This window comes from Adiantum capillus-veneris, chromosome 12, assembly GCF_014529385.1.
Source record: "Adiantum capillus-veneris isolate H3 chromosome 12, ASM1452938v2, whole genome shotgun sequence".
Classification (NCBI taxonomy): domain Eukaryota; kingdom Viridiplantae; phylum Streptophyta; class Polypodiopsida; order Polypodiales; family Pteridaceae; genus Adiantum; species Adiantum capillus-veneris.
Window position 1 is genome coordinate 34,452,806 of NC_140942.1, and position 18,057 is coordinate 34,470,862.

General features: G+C 44.6%; 1 pseudogene; it reads right to left on the reverse strand.

Moving 5' to 3' along the window:
- LOC147445556 (uncharacterized) overlaps positions 1–6,436 on the reverse strand; it is a 65,711-nt pseudogene extending 59,275 nt beyond the window's left edge.
- Positions 6,437–18,057: the final 11,621 nt, after the last annotated feature.

Here is an 18,057-nt window from a genome sequence, read left to right on the forward strand (position 1 = left end):
ATCATCAAGAATGTAATTTGGATCAAGTACATACCTCTTGAGCAAGATGACGTGCAAAACATTATGTACCTTTATGTGTGGTGGTAACAAGAGTCTATAAGCTTGATCATTGATCCTCTCTATGATTACAAAAGGTCCAGAGTATCTGGAACTAAGCTTCTTACATTTACGCATTGATAAAGAGCTACATTTGGGTTTCACTCTTGAAAATATCATATCTCCTTCTTCAAAGAGTCAAGTAGATTGATTAGGGTCAGTGTACCTATTATGTCTATCTTGAGCAGTCTTAATATATTGTCGTATAAGGTCCGCATTTCATCCAACATTTCTTTGGATGCTTGAACCCGTAGTAGAGGGTCTGGCTGCTATATACATATGCAATATGTAGAATGCTGAGAGCAATGGAATGGGCACCAAAACCCTAACATCTACACCAGAAGGAGGCGTGCACAACCTTGAGAGAGTTGTAGCTTGCAAGGAAGGTGAGAAACCACACAGACAGGGAGTGAGCAAGAGTCATGGAGCAGAAAGAGGACCAATTTCAAATGTTGGAGCTGGCTTTGTGAGGGGAAGTCTAGAAAAATGTCTTGCAACTTGACGAAGCTCTTGCTTCAGCCTTCAATCTTACTACAACTACCTCAAGCAACCATGGCTGCCGCCGCAGGTCTAGAAGAAGGGAAATATTGAGATACGACAAACATGTGGCTACAAAGGTTCTATGCAAATAATTTTCTCAATAGTACGTGATCCACAATATATAGCTAAGTGATTGACTGTAGGAAAGTGGCAGGATGGGATGCCGTGGGGAGATGAGGCATCCATGGAAGATGCAGAAGAGATGGAGATGAAAGGAAGGTTGGCAGAGTAAGACATTCTTGGCCATACAACACTTGAAAAGGAGACAACCCAATTGAGCATTGGAATGAGGAGTTATATGCAAATTCAACCAAATACAAATATCTAGTCTATTTACCTTGCTCATGCATACAATAATCTCTTAGCATGTCTTCAATCATTTGATTTGTTCTTTTTGTCTGCCCATTAGTTTGTGGGTGATAAGAAATATTAAAAGCCAACTGGGTTCTTGTAGCTGAGAATAAGTCTTTTTAAAAATTTGATTCAAAATTTGTATCACAATCAGAAATCATACGATGAGGTAAACCATGATACATGAAGAGACAAATCATGAAGACTTGAGCTATATCCTTAGCTGTAAATGTTGTTTTGACTGGAACCCAAATGAGTTATTTTTGTAGGAAGTCTTGTAACAATGAAACCCATGGATATGCATTCCCATTTTATTTGTGGTGCATCAATAGGTTGAAGCTTACGAGGATATCTAACTCGTTCATATTTAATATGTTGACATGTCAAACATCTTGTAGCATAATTCAACACATCACGCTTTAACCTTGGACAAAAGAAACTCTTCCTTACAGTACTGTAAGTCTTAATGTTTTCTAGATGTCATGGAATAGGCATATCGTCATCTTGTTGTAGTATTTGAAATCATATTTGCATAATAACTACATCCATCTTTGTTGCTGCATATTAGAATCAGGTTGGGTAAACCCACTTCAGGCTTTTATGATATGTATGTAATTCAAATGTCCTTCTAAGAAGATAATTTTGCCATATACTTTAAGAGCATGAACAATAGCCAATAATTCCAAGTCATGTGTAGGATAGTTCAATTCATGCGTACATAACTTACGAGACACATAAGCTACTAGCCTCCTTTCTTGAGATAGAATGCCACCGATTGCTTGTCCACTTGTATCCATGAGCATAGTGAATGTCTTTGAGAATTCTGGAAGCTATAATATTGGAGCATTCACCAAATTTTCTTTGAGTTTCTCAAAAATAGATTGAGAATGTTCGTTCCAAGTAAACACTTTAGCCTTATTAACTGTATTAGTCAAGGGAGACACTGTTGGGGGATATGTGTTCGAAATGTGAGCCGGGTAGGCATCGGGCCTCTGGTTGTGGGAGGTGTTAGAGACTAGACACAGGACACAAAGAAAAAGACTGTGATGACACCTTAAATGCTTAAAAATTGACAACCGAAATGTTTACGACTGCTAATGATTAGCCAAAGTGGAATTTGATTACAAATGTTTGCCGTGAACGGCACTGATGGTATTAGGAGAGTTTAATGCTCTCAAATTAGACCAATAATGTAAATATCCCACTTATGCCTGCCATTAGAGCCATTTGAAGCTGATTAGGACGTACATATTTGGTAAAAATCCCTACTTGATGCCCTTGTATCTCCCAAATACAATAGAGAGAGTTTATCCTCTCTCCTTCATGCCTTACTACTCCTTTGCGTACTTCCAGATTACAATTCCTACTGTTAGCAGCACTACCAGAGAAAATTCCGAGCTTATGGAGCTTAGTTCTCATAAATTTGACCAAGATTATGATCTTCCACTTATGATGCAATCAAAACTTTAAACTGGTCAAAAGGATTTCTGCTGCCAATGACTCCCCTAATCTCCTTCCCTTGCCAAGCTTTGCTTCCTCCTTAGGGAGAGAGTCTCCTCTTACTTATGCTTTACTTATGCTCAATGAGAGAGAGACACTTCCTGCTTGCTCATCTACAAAAGAGAGAGCTTGAGTCCCACTTTTACTCTTGTGCTTGTTTCCTCGAGTTAATCGCGATGACAAGCGCAAAGAAAAAATGGACCTTGACAGGCTCTACACCAGGACCGTGCACACCGAGCTCGTCATGGGAAATGAAAAGGGGGCACCACCTAGCTTTGAGCGGTTAGGACGTGGACAACGGTAATTTAAAATAGCACAAATACTGCACACGAGAGAGAGAGAGAGAGAGAGAGAGAGAGAGAGAGAGAGAGAGAGAGAGAGAGAGAGAGAGAGAGAGAGAGAGAGAGAGAGAGAGAGAGAGGTAGATGATGAAAACCCCTCAAGATGTGAGGGAAAATTGATTCAAAGTGATATTTACAAAAACCTTAGCCAAGGCAAGATGGCGACTGTGGTGATAGAGAGAGATAGTGAGAGATAGAGAGCCTATAGTGTGTTCTCTAGAGGAAATTCCATGTACACAGAGGTTCTACTCTTGTGTGTGGAGACCCTTGGAGTCAGGGTGTGTACATAGCTTCCTTCTCATATTGCTAACTTCCCAAGCCCCAGTGCTCAAGTGCTACACCCCAAATGCTACACCACTCTCCTAGAGTGCTCTCCCAAAGCACCCCTCCTTGATAGTGACCTCTCAGTGCCCTTTTATAGGTGCAAGCTGCATTAGTTTAGGATAATCTCATTAGGTTAGGGCCCTAATCAAGAGATACAAAGCTAGGAGTTGGGTCTCAAATGGTTGACCCTTGCTTTGTCTTAGGAGAATTTTAAAATGATATCTCCTAGGTGGGCCTTTGTGACCATCACCTAGTGAGAGGTGATAATATACAATTGGGTATATATGTGTGCATATATGCATGCAATGTATGTGTATATATGTGTGCGCGTGCATAGGCGTGCTATGTGAGTGTATAAATGCGTGTGTGGGTGTAGGTGCTGTAAGTGTGTGCACGTATGTATATGGGGTTGTGTGTGTGTACAAAGATTATAGGAGATGTATTATATATATATATATATATATATATATATCTCTACGTGCTTGGCTAACTACACAGAGAGCGTGAGTGAGAGTGAGAGGGGCTGGGGTGAGTGTGTGTGTACTAGAGAGAGGGTCAGCTACTCTCCAGTGCCGTGTGGGCTGAACAAGGGGGAGAGAGAGAGAGAGAGAGGGCGGGAGTGAGAGATGGGCTAGGAAGTGAGAGTCGAGGGGTTGAGGGGAGGGGATGGGGTGCGTGTGTGTGTGTGTGTGTGTATGGGTGGGTGTAGGTGTGTGTGCGTGTGGGTGGTGAATGAGAGAGAGAGAGAGAGAGAGAGAGAGAGAGAGATAGATTATCCTCTTGTGCCCTGCGGACTGCCTGGCCAGATAGGAAACGAGAGGGGGAGAGAGAGTCAACGGGGGTGGGGGAGAGAGAGAGGGATTAGTAGGACATGGAGAGAGAGCATGAGATTGAAGGAAGGGGTGAGGGGTTTGTGGGTGAGAGACAGAGAGATATTATTATATGCTCCCACTAGGCTGCTATCGACATAGGGAAGGAGGGCAAGGGAGGGTCAACGGGACGGAGGGAGAGAGAGAGAGAGAGGTTTTGTCATGCTGAGAACAAGAGAGGGAGAAAGTGGGGTGGGGGGGAGGGGGGGGCGGCTGAACGAGGGAGAGAGAGAGGGAAGGGAAGTGTGTGTGGGGGGGGGGGGGGGGGGGGAGAAGAGAGAGAGAGAGAGAGAGAGAGAGAGAGAGAGAGAGAGAGAGAGAGACTTCTATGCCTGCATGGGCTGAACAAGGGGGAGAGAGAGGGAGAGGGGGAGTGAGAGATGGGGGAGAGGGTGGGTGATCAGAGATAGGGCGAGGGTGAGTTGGTGGGGTGTGTCTGTGTGAAGCTTTGTAGAATGGGGTTGACGAGCCAGGCCATGAGGGTGATAAGGCTGGCCAAGTGAGGGGGGCCATGTGACGAGGCCATGCCAGTAAAAGCTAGGGCTACGTGGGCGTGAGGTAGGATGGGCGGTGATGAGCCATGATGGGTAGTGACGGGCCATGATGCCGGTGAGGCCAAGAGGGCAAGGGAATACGCGGTGGCGACCTGTAAGTGGCAAGGGCGGGTGATGCCATAAATGAGGGTGGTGTATTGGATTGGATCAGGCAGGTCTTCTCGTACGGAGAGCCTTCCACGAACTAGAAGATAGCTTATTTTCCCTTTTTTTTTTCGAAGTGTTAGAAGGGCTACTCAAGGTCTTCTATATTCCTGGATGAAGGGCTGAAAATGCGCCATTTGTGGCCCACCAGTCGACCAGGACATTGTCGAGCCGCTCCAGCAGTGTCGCCGTGCTTCGGGCAGAGGAAAAAGAAATGTTTCTCTCTCTTTTTTTTTTGAAAACCGGCTATCATTAGCCCTCCCCTTTTGGCTAGAGGCATTCATGTCTATAGCCCTGCCTTTGATTCTTCTTCAGCTGACCTATAGGAGCTGATATCGAGTTGCCTTCCAAACTAGCCATTCCATTTGGCCATTGGTGAGATTTCTTGGATATCCATGAATCTGCAATAGGTCCGGATGATAGCTTGCTCCTTGGAATAGTGCGGGCTGATTAAATGGGAAGCCCATGGCTTCTAGAACTTTATGCCAGTGTCCAACTGGGTCCCAAGTGAAGAATAGAATTATTATCTGCAGTGTCTGAACAATAAAATTTGCATGCCAAATAGGAACAAATTTTTAACCACTAGTAGCGAGAGGAAAAATGAGCATCTTGGCTCCTACAAAGGAAGAATTGAAGATTATGATTCCCAAGAGTGTGCCAAGAATCCACCATATATGGCCGCATTGTTGGTGTAGTGAGCTCCAGTTGTCTTCAGAATCTTTCTTACTACCATGACTAGGAAAACCAGAAAGCATATCATCTCCTCTTGGGTGTGCTCAAACATGTCAATTGTCTTTTCTGATGTTGATAGTAAGCCACATACCTTATGGCTTAAATACAAGAATAATCCACTCATCCTATCTCCAAAGAGAGGATGCACTATCTGTAAAAAATTGCACCAAATTGGGAATGAGGCCTGCATTCTTGTATTATATCAGCCTTTTGTCTATCTATCGCTCCTTAACTTTTATCTTCAGGCTGGTCTTACCTCTATATGTTCTAGTGGTTAACCATAGTCATAGGTATGATGCCTCCCATGCAAACAAAGTGTTGCGTTGTGGAGGAGTCTGGAACATCCTTAAAAAGTTGGCAAGATGTCAATCATCAAACTTACTGTGAACACCCTCACAGAAACTGGAGGCATTAACCATCTCCAAGTTTATAACACCTTTCGGTAGACTAGAGTCATTACCCATCTCGAGGTCTATGAACTACACAATAAAGTCTTGCTCGACTGCCAAGCCTCTAGAACAATATCCAGCTTCAAAACTTCATTCATAATTACCTCTTTGTTATGGTCCTCTAGTAAAACTTCCTTGATGCAGGATGCCTTTAGCTTGCTACACTATTCTTGGTCCATGCTAGTGCAAAGGCTTCTGTTTCCAAAGCCCTCCCCTTTGCTTGATACGTTGTCATCTTCTGCAAAGCCTTGCTAGCAGGCCTGTCTTCCTCTTCTCTTATATAGTCCATGCTCTTTGCTACTCTGACGAGGCTTGATTAACACTTTACACCTTCTTACACTTACTGCCCAATGCTGTCAATTGATCGCTTTGGTGTCTATTTCATCCAAGGTTTGAGACGTACTAACATTTGTAACACGATTTTCTTGACTTACCTCCTTCACTGGGGCAACATCTTTTGATTCTTTAACCTCTTGTTTCCCTACTTTAGACCTTTGAGCAAACTTCTTGCTGGACCCTTCTTCTGTTATCTTCATCTTGACCTCTTTTGCAAGACCAATGAAACTTAGTGTGCAGCTGTAAATTGGTGGTGGGCGTAGGATGAGTGTAAGTGGTGATTGTGGTGGTGGTTGCATTGGTGGTTGTATGACTTGAATTGGTGGGACTAGCTGTGGTTGCATGACTAGTGGTGGGATTTGAACAAGTGGGATTGGTTGCATGGGCAACGATGGCCTTGCCCTTGGTGGAGAGATCTGATTTTGTCTTTCTCCTCTATTGAAGTTTTGCCTTCTTGGATGTGGGCAGTAATACATGCCATGGTCATCCTCCCCACAATTGTAGCAGTGGTATTCTTGGTTTTGCCTTTGTTTTCCTCTCCCTTAATCGGATTTTTGACAAGTGCGTGCCCTTGCTGCACCAGATGCACAAATAGACTTTCAAGCTGAGTAGTGATGCGACTCAATAGGTCTTGCTGCTCTTCTCATGCCTCTTGTGGTTGAGTTCTCTGAGGGGCTGTTGAAGTCACTGAGGTTAGTCAGAATGAGGTCAGCAATGAAATGGTCCTTCTTCAAGAAATTAGGTGCTCCTTGACCTTCCTTTGGTGAGGCAGCCCATCGCTGCCACAAATCCACAAACTTGGATTTGTAAGTGGCATACTCTAGCATACCTCCTTGCTTTAACTCCGTCAGCAGTTGTTATAACTTTTTTGAGGTTGTGTCTCCACCAAACCTCTTCACAAAGGCAGCATGTAGTACGTCCCATGCATTCTTGGTAGCTTGGGGCAAAGCATTGTACCAATACTTGGCCTCTACTTTCATTATTAAAAGAAAGATTCATAGCCATGAGGCATCATCATCCTTGTTGGAAACCACACAAGTGATGTCAAAGTCATCCAGAAAGTCGGTGGTGATGTCTTCTCCCTTTTTTCCGCTGAATGTGAGAAAAGAGACACTTTCCATGGTGGTAAATCAATGAGCAGGAAATTACAAACCTCCTTTTTTATTATGTATATATAATATATATGTCACAAATGACTCATCGGCTCATAGCGGCTTTCTTACAGGGTTGGGTGGATAGATTAAAAAATAGGAGCTAAGAGGGTTACAAAGCTAGAACAGAATAAAGATGCTTAAATCAAAATAGTGGTAGTAATGGGTAAGAGGATGGGACACGGAGATCTAAGGATATCATCAAGCATTTCTGCTTCGAATAGGAAAACAATCTTTTGCTGGTAGAATATCTTCCTATCAATATACATTTACATGCACATGCTGCAAGAAACTAAAAGGAAAGACTTCTGGCCTATAGTTATTATCCATGTCGGGTGTAGGGAACTGATTATTAGAGTTGCATACCTTGAGTGTTGACAAGGTGACACCTTCATCACATGCCTCTACCTCCTGTTGAAGTCCACACAATCCTCCACATTAGGTTCAAAACAGACTGTGTGAGAAGAGTCTACCTCAATCGTATTTCCATTCTGCATGCGGCAACGGCTCTTGGGTGGTCGCACTTCACTTGAACTCTCTAGGCCTAGAGAGAGCATGGACCCACTTACGTCCACCAAATGTTTTAGGCTTTGTGGCTTGGACTTTGTGATTGATGTAGCTGACAACTCTTCTCTGACTGTTGGAGAGAAAAACACTTCGTGTTACACAAAATCTGATTGACGTGAGAGTGCTGCGGTTTTCAAAAGCAAAACTCATCGTTCTTTCTTCACCTCCTCTGTTGGCACTCATTGACAAAATGCTTTGGTTGACAATAGTGACGACATTTTGTAGCCCTCCCGCTTGATGCTCTTGATTTGCAATTAGCACAAGCAATGCGAAATGGGGAGCTTACCTCCTGGATATTGATGACACTACAACGTAGCAGTGACACTTCAATGAAGGCGGTCATTGCTTCTTCAATCTCCTCCTCCTCCGTTCTCCAATTGGAGAATTCTTGCAGCCATTTCCCCATGGTCGATGATGCACATCGTTTTAGTATTGTAAATTGAAGGTTTTCAAGAATCCCTATGACAAGCCCAAAGCACAAAATGGACCCGGACGGCCTCTACGCCAGGACCGTGCACGCCCAGCTTATCACAGAAAATGAAAAGGGGGCACCACATAGCTTTGAGCGGCAAGGATGCGGACAATAGTAATTTAAAATAGCACAAATAATGCACACCGAGAGAGAGAGAGAGAGAGAGAGAGAGAGAGAGAGAGAGAGAGAGAGAGAGAGAGAGAGAGAGAGAGAGAGAGAGAGAGAGAGAGAGAGAGAGAGAGAGAGAGAGAGAGAGAGAGAGAGAGAGAGAGAGAGAGAGAGAGAGGTAGGTGATGAAAACCCCTTGGGATGTGAGGGAAACTTGATTCAAAGTTCTATTTACAGAAACCTTAGCTATGACAAGATGGCGACTGTGGTGATATAGAGAGATAGTGAGAGATAGAGAGATTATAGTGCATTCTCTAGAGGAAATTCTATATACATGGAGGTTCTACTCTTGTGTGTGGTGACCCTTGGAGTCAGGGTGTGTACATAGCTTCCTTCTCATATTGTTAACTTCCCAAGCCCCAGTGCTCAAGTGCCACCGCCCCAAATGCTATACCACTCTCCCAGAGTGCTCTCCCAAAGCACCGGCCCCTTGATAGTGACCTTTCAGTGCCCTTTTATAGGTGCAGACTACATTAGTTTAGGATAATATCATTATCTTAGGGCCCTAATCAGGAGATACAAAGCAAGGAGTTGGGCCCTAGATGGTTGACCCTTGCTTTGTCTTATGAGAATTCAAAAATGATATCTCCTAGGTGGGCCTTTGTGACCATCACCTAGAGAGAGGTGATAATATACAATTTGGTTTTTATACAAGATTTTGGCTTTGAAACTGGGAAAATAGATTACCCTATGAATATTTACCACGGAGATGCGTCATGGACAAAATACGGGTGAATCACGAGCTTTATTGTGCGTCGGTGCAGCACGTTCACCAGCTTTGGTGACGGTCGGGGCATGCCTTCGGCGTCATTTCTTGATTTGGTGTCGCTATCGCGTGATTGGGCCGTCCTTCTCCTTTTGTGGTGGGCGTCGATGTCGAATTCTTTTGTTTTTTTCTACTTCTTGTGTGTGCGTATATGCGTGCAGTGTATGTGTATGTATGTGTGCGTGCACATAGGCGAGCTACATGAGTTTATAAATGTGTGTGCGGGTGTAGGTGTTGTGAGTGTGTGTGCGTATGTATATGAGGTTGTGTGTGTGTGTGTGTACAAGAGTATAGGAGATTTATTTTCTAGATATTATTTCTTTTATATCTCTACGTGCTTGGCTAACTACACACAGAGCGTGAGTGAGAGTGACCGAGAGTGCCTAAGGCTGTGGTGGGGAAAGAGGGGCTGGGGTGAGTGTGTAGGGGTGTGTGTGTGTGTGTGTACTAGAGAGAGGGTGAGATACTTTGCAGTGCCCTGTGGGCTGAACGAGGGGGAGAGAGAGACAGGGTGGGAGTGAGAGATGGGCTATGAAGTGAGAGCCAAGGGGTTGAGGGGAGGGGATGGGGTGCATGTGTGTGTATGGGTGGATGTAGGTGTGTGTGTGTGTGTGTATGTGTGTGGGTGGTGAATGAGAGAGAGAGATTATCCTCTTGCGCCCTATGGGCTGACTGGCGAGACAGGAAATGAGAGGGGGAGAAAGAGTCAATGGGGGTTGGGGAGAGAGAGAGAGTGTGTGAGGCTGAGGGAAGGGGTGAGGGGTGTGTGTGAGAGAAAGAGAGAGATATTATTATATGCGCTGATGGGGGCTTTTTACAAGCCAAGCTCCCATACCCCTCTTCTCTCGTCCCCACCCCATGAAAACCCCCTCTTAGGGAGGGAGTGATAAAAGGCATTGGAAAAAGTAAGAAAAAAAAATAAAGTATGATTATGTAAATATATAAGAAAGGTAAAATAGGCCACCTCATGCCTGCGGGGTAGCCCATCCCCACCTTGCCTCCTTTTTCTTCACTGTTGCCCCGCCGGGTGTCCCTTTTCCTCTCCTCCACTCAAAAGGTCAACCCCCTCTCTCTTCCCCTTGTCCTTTCTCCTTTCTCTCTCCCCTCAAGCTACCCCACCTCTCACCAATAATGCATTATAACTCACCAATAATGCACCCTAACTCACATGCAACTTACCCTATCTTCCAAAATAGTATACCCCACCCCCTCTTTCTCTCTCCTATCATATTCCATGACCCAAATACCCCCCTCTCTCTCTAAAGGGCGCCATGTCTCTTAAATTGTAGCTAAATAACCTCCCCCACACTCACGCACACTCAGTTTCACTGAAAAAGGTGCCCACAGACCCATCCCCACCCGGTGGTTACCTGATTTTTCTTGTGTTCACAGACATCTTCACACAGATTCACCTCTGAACACACTCCCCTCTTGTAATTACTTTATTCTCCATGTCACCTCTCGCTTTTTTTCATCAACCCATCTCTCTCTCTTAGTCTCTCTCTCATGAGACTGCTGTTCTGGCACATATACACACAGCTACACACAGCCAGACAAGTGGGGCCCACATTCACATGGCCTATGTAGATAATGATTTCTTTATTTCTAAATTCTAGAATTTCTCCCCCCTCCTCCCCTATATAAAGAGGGGTCACCATCACACTAAAGACACACACAACATCACCAAAGAACACACTATGCACTGTGTGTGCCTAGTGCACACACACACACACCCACACCATCACCATCACCGCAATCACCATGCTCTTCTTAAGCATAACCTCTACACCCTTGGGATATGGAAGATGAAGGGAAACTAAATGAAGGATGATGGCCGTAACCCTCGTGCGAGTCTTCGCCATCAACTCCCACCTATCCGCCATGTGCTCTACCACGCTCTCCCTTCTCATTCCCCTACCCTATGCTCCCCATTTTATCGCCTTATTCTCTAAATAAAGCTTGAGGTTTTGTGAGTATGTTTTCTTGCAATGTTTTGCCCATGTGAGGTGTGCGGAATCGCCACCTAGTCTTGTGTTTGGAGTGAGTTTGTGTATGTGTGAAGGCTGTGCGGATTCGCCATCCTTTTGTGGTGCCTAAGTACTAAGCCGCTATACCCCCTCCCTCACTCTCTCTCTCTCTCTCTCTCTCTCTCTCTCTCTCTCTCTCTCTCTCTCTCTCTCTCTCACTTGATCTCATTCCCTTTCGTCTTCATCATTGCTCCCAAGCATCCATCTCTCTTCGATGAAAACTTTGTTATGGTGGTGTGTTGTTTGCGTCCTAGCCGCTGAAGCTAGGTGGTGCCCCCTGTTTGCTTTACCATGACAGGCTCAAGGCGCGCCATTCGGTCCCCGGTGTTTTAGAGGCCGTCGGGGTTCGGGGTTCGCTTTTCTCCCGTCATTTGGTGCCCCCACTGAGGATCTTTTCATGAAACCCTTCAGTTTACAAGACTGAAACCCCTAAACTATTGTGAATGGATGAATGGCTAGCAGGATTTGCTAATTGGACGACAGAAGAAGAAGAAGAGCTTCAAGCACAACTAGACGAACTCTGCATATCCATCGAAGCTCGAGTGCCAAGCGTAACGGTAATCAATTTGCAATGGGAGAGTCAACCAACACGCCAAACCCAGTGGATATACATAGGCCAAGTGCCAAGAAGAAGAAGGAGAAGGTCGAAACCATGTCCGCAACCTACAACCAACCCACAACAACAAAATGGAAGGAGCTCTACACAATAGAGAATCAACACTATTCTACTTTGAGAATCGGGTAACTCAAGTCACCGAGGTAATTATCACAGTCAGTTTTTAAGTCGCACCTGATGCTGCAGCACAGATAACGGAATCATTGGCTCACACTCTCACTAGAGAAACTAGGGATTTACTGAGTTTGTTTCAGGAAAGAACACCACCCTCTCCCACAAGCTTGGACAGTGACTAAGCACCTCTAAGCTTCACATGAATCAGTACAACCTACCTCAAGACAGATCACACATACCAACACGTGTACGCTCAATCAAGGTAATACTGGATTTGAAGGCTCACTACCAGCACGTCATTGACACCATGCTGGGTGGGGAGCGATTTTTTGAGGTTCTGGCATCAGATCAACCATTTGTCTTACCTTTGGTACAAGGCAATGTACCGTTTGAAGTTTTAATCTATGTCCTAGTATAAGAGGGTATACACGCCTCCTTGTAAAGAAGAAAAAAACTTTTGCAAGTTAAGTAGTGTGTCTTTATAGCTCTCTCTCAGTAATCATGGCAAGTGTAGCATTTCCAACATTTAAAGAAAAGAAGGGGGAGGATTTGGTAACAGACTTCTTAGATGACTTTGAAGTAGCATGTGTAGTGAGCAACAAAGATACGGATGAATCCCGGGTTAGAATATTTAAGCATCTCATGAAGCTAGAAGCTAGATCATGGTACAATGCACTTCCACAAGCAACCAAGGATGACTGGGAACCCTTAAAAACTTCTTTTAAGAGGCGCTTTGGGGGAGGTACCACTTCAGAAAAGTTCTGGGACAAGTTTAGAGACTTGAAGCAGGAGGGTCTTTTAGAATATGCCACCTATGAGTCCAAATTTGTGGATTTGTGGGAACAGTGGGTTGAGTCACTGGCAAGGGGGGAAGCCGCACCCGATTTCCTAAAAAAAGATCGGTTCACGCATGGCTTATGTCCGCTTCTCAAGGAGAAGGTGAAAGGTAGATTCCCGGCTACGTACGAGTTAGCCGTTGAGATTGCTCGCCTTAAGGACAAGAAGCTGCGAATGAAAGCCAAAGAAACCGAGTCAACAGAAGCAGGAACATCACGTTGACCGGCAACTACGACAAACACCATACCACCACCACCGGCTCTTGGGGTAAGAGATGACCAACAAGATATGTTGGCCCATATTACTGACCAACTGCAGAATTTGTCTGTCCACTTAATACAACAAGGGAGGAGTCAAGAAAGAGATCAAGACCCTGGAAGAGCACGACGACAAAATAAGGAGTATCATTACTACAACTGCGGAGAAGACGGTCACGGTATGTACTACTGTCCCAAACCACGACAAAACTATAATAGAGGAGGTAGGAGGAACCAATTGTCATCCCCTAGAGAAAGAAAACCCCCACCCCGAGCACCAACCCCACCAACACAAATTCTACGTCCACCCCAGACACCACTACAAGCATCCATTCCACCTCTTCCACCAGCCCCACCACCTGATCGCCCTGTAAATATCATAAGGCTAGAAGAGAAAGGAAAAGCCGTAGTAGTGGATCCACCCAGAGCAAAGGAGAGGGACAAGGGTAAGGAGAAGGTAACCTTTTTAGAACCACTTGAGGCCATGACTGTGAAAAGAGCTAGGAGGGAGAAGGCTACACAATCAGATGATGAGAGAAGCATGAGAGGAGAAACTAGCAAGAGGCCATCCAGGCCACGACGGAAATTGGGCATCACCGACTTCCAGCTAGGGGAAAGTTATAAGCCCTATAATCTAACATTGGATGTGGCAGAGCAAGGACCGAAGATTACATGGCCACAGCTGCTACATCTTGTACCTAAAGTAAGGCGACAATGGTCTAAAATGGTAAGTACAAGACGCTCCAAAACAAAGGTAGCCGGAGCAATTTCGGGATGCAACATGGATGACATCCTTCCAATTGTCGACGTAAACATAAAAGGAAAGAGGTTTGGAAACACCTACATTGATGGAGGTGCACAAATCTGTGTAATGAGCGAAGCTATGATGCTTCGATTAGGGCTCGAGGTTGACAGGCCTTCTCCATGCAAGGCAAAGATGGCAAACAACGCAAAAGTAAAGTGTGTGGGTGTGGTAAGTGCCGTGAAAATCAAAGCTTTCAACACTGAGGTAGAGGTAGATGTTTTTGTAATGCCTACTAAGGGGGAGGGCTATCCACTAATTTTGGGAAGGCCATGGTTGATGGCCATGAAGGCAAAACAGGACTGGGGTACTAGCCTTCTACGCATGACCGGTAAGAAAGGGGAGACAATCTACTACGACATGAGGATTGGCAAGCAGAAGCAAATGAATCTGGAAACATCGGCAGATGAAGCCACTAGCGAATCTTCCAGTTTTGAGGAGGAGACCACATCCACCGACGAAAGTGACAGTTCCATTGATGTGATGGGTATCATTATGAAGGATACACAAAGGGTAAGCACAACTGGTGATCCATCACCAAAAGGGCAACCCAATGAAGAGGAGAGAAAATCACCTGGCCTAGGAGGAAGTAGGTTGAAGGGTATGTTGTCTACGGAATTAACACTTGAGGAGAAAGATAGTTTTTTGCAAATGTTGATGGGATTTCCTAACCTGTTCATTGACAACTATGAAAGAATCACAGGCATTACAGTGGTGGAACATCATATTAAGCTGAAGGAAGGGGTAAAACCAGTTGTGCAAAAGCTACGACGACTGGGGGTCATACAAGAAAAGACACTCTTGGCCGAGGTAAGGAAACTGCTGGAGGCGGGATTCATCTATCCTGTAGAAAACTCAGAATGGGTGTCACCCGTAGTGGTGACGCCTAAAAAGAATGGTAAGTGGAGGGTCTGTGTTGACTACAAACCACTAAATGCAGCTAGAAAGAGAGACCACTTTCCTCTCCCTTTCTTGGATGAAATTCTGAATGAAGTAGCGGGTTTTGAATGCTATACCGTCTGTAATGGTTATTCTGGATACTTTCAAATACGCATAGCCTTGGAAGATCAGCTAAAAACCACTTTTATCACGCCATGGGGTTGTTTTGCATACAGGGTTAAGCCATTTGGTCTCACAAATGCACCTGCCACATTCCAAAGATATGTCACATATGTTTTTCAACCGTTCTTTGGAACATCCATAAGAGTGTTCATTGATGATTTTTGTATATATAGCTCCCGTATTTCACATTTAGAAAAGGTAACTGAAGGTTTGGCCAGGTTGCAGAGCCTAGGTGGGCAATTAAATGTGGATAAATGCCACATTGGGGAGAGTAAAGTCATTCTACTAGGCCATGAAATTTCAGCAAAAGGTATCAACGCCGGCCCAAGTAAGGTGTCCGCACTCATAGCCCTACCTTCACCAACGACCGCACGTCAACTGGTCTCTTTTCTACAAAAGGTGAGATACTTAAGTAGATTCATACATCTACTATCACAACTTGTTCTACCACTGCAACAACTCACTCAAAGATCAACTTTCACTTGGGACGAGGAAAGCGAACATCACTACAACAAGGTAAAGGAAGTCTTAGCCACTCTGCCAACTATCTCACCACCTAAGTGGGATGAAAAATTCTATGTCACCTCAAGTGTTGGTGATGACTCATTGGGGGTTGTGCTACTCCAAAAGGATACGACGACATCTTTCATGAGGCCAATCTACTTCTCTAGTCGAATGATGACAGCAGGAGAGAAAGGTTTCACCCATGTGGAACACATAGTCCTAGCTCTTAGATTTGCAACTACAAAGTTTAGGTCATATTTGCTGCCTAAGCAATTTGTGATTCTAACCATGGATGAAATATTTCCCGATGTTGTACAACACATGGATGTGTCTGCTAGAATTACTAAATGGCTAGTTCGTCTGCAAGAGTTTGACTACACGGTACAGGTAGAAAGCACGACAAGGGCAAGTTTGGGGGGACTCATGACCTACCAAGTCTTTGAAAGGAAGAAGAAGCAATCTAAGGAAGGAGAAGTCCAATTACCTCCAGTACCACCGATGGTAGAAGGAGCATACTCTCTCTACTTTGATGGAGCCTACAAGCGAGCGTCCGACAAAGCAGCTGCAGGCATAGTGGTCTTTGATGACAAAGGGACAAAGGTATTTTGTTTGGTCCAATTGTTAGATTCACATTCTAACAATGAAGCTAAGTATGCAGCACTAACCAAGGGTCTACAATGGTGCATCTCACAACGTGTACAACGCCTTCATGTATTTGGGGATGCTCTACTTCTGGTAAGGCAAGTAAATGGAGCATGGACATGTAAGAATCCTAGTTTAAGGACTCACTTAAGTGGTGTAAAAACCTTGCTGGGTAAGTTTGAAGAAGTTCAAATACACCATATCCCAAGGGCTCAAAACCAAGAAGCAGATGCCCTAGCAAGTGAAAGACTACAAGAAGTGGTGGTTGGAGCAATAAACTAAAGCTCCCTCTATTTCAAGGCAGTGATGCCTTGCCTGACATCATGCATTTTTTGGAAACAGGGGAATGCCCATCAGATTTAACAAAGGGACAGAAGAAATGGCTGACACAGAAGGCCACAAGGTATCGACTCATCAATGATGGTTTGTACTGTAAGGGTAAGGACCAAATACTCAGGAAGGTCCCTCTCTCTCATGAAATCACGGGAGTAATTGCTAGCTGTCACGACGGGTTTGTGGTGGTCACTTTGTCCTAGACATAACAAGTAGGAAAATCTTGCAGACAGGCTTCATATGGCCTAGCCTCAACCGTGATGTACACCATTGGTGCAAAACGTGTAAGTTGTGTCAAAAGGCCGGCACTAGGTCACTTATGCCTGAACCACAGACACCTATTCTCTCATATGGCACATTTGAAAAATGGGGTATCGATGCCATTGGGCCATTACCTAGGGCCAACTCAGGAAAATTCTACATTATCATGGGGGTTGACTACATGACTAGATGGGCAAAGGCTACAGCCACCACTAGAATCACAGCGGTAGAGGTAGCTAAATTTATCTATGAGCACATATGCTGTAGGTTTGGCACACCTTTAGAGATCATCTCTAATAGAGGGTCAGGTTTCAGAGCAGACTTGGTAGGAGAATGAATGCAAAAACTGGGCATTACAAGGAGGCACTCTTCACCATATTACCCTCAATGTAATGGCCTAGTTGAAAAGGTAAATGGAATGGTTTCTAAAATTATTACCAAGCAGGTAAACAATCATCCCGGAGACTGGAATAAGTATCTACTACCAGCTTTATGGGCCTACAGAACTTCATTTCGTACATCCTTGGGATTCACACCGTATCATCTAGTATTTGGTAAGGAAGCAATCTTGCCCATTGAAGTGCAACTACAAAGTCTCAGAGTAATGGCAAGCCAACTTAACCAACCCAACATGCATTTGAGAGATCACATCATCAACTTGGAAAGACTGCAGCTGGACAGAGAAGAAGCAATAAATTATTATGCAGCACAAGCAGAGCATAGATGGCTTAGCTTTAACGAGCATCTCCGGAAAAAAGAATTGAAGAAAGGAATGTTGGTGCTCCGCTACGACAATCGCTTCGACACGCGCAAGGATAAGAAACTCCTGCTCCGATGGGAAGGCCCTTTCATCATCAGGAAAAAGTATGCCAATGGAAGCTACCAGCTTATGGAGGCTGATGGAAAACTTCATAAAACGAGGGTAAATGGTTGGAGACTTAAACCTTATTTTCTTCGATTTGACCAGGCTCCACCAATTGACATTCCAGATGAGAGCACACCATCAGCCGCCACCTACGACGATAATGATCAAATAGATGAGCTAGAGACATGAATGCCTCTAGCCAAAAGGGGAGGGCTAATGATGGGGGCTTTTTACAAGCCAAGCTCCCATACCCCTCTTCTCTCGTCCCCACCCCATGAAAACCCCCTCTTAGGGAGGGAGTGATAAAAGGCATTGGAAAAAGTAAGAAAAAAAATAAAGTATGATTATGTAAATATATAAGAAAGGTAAAATAGGCC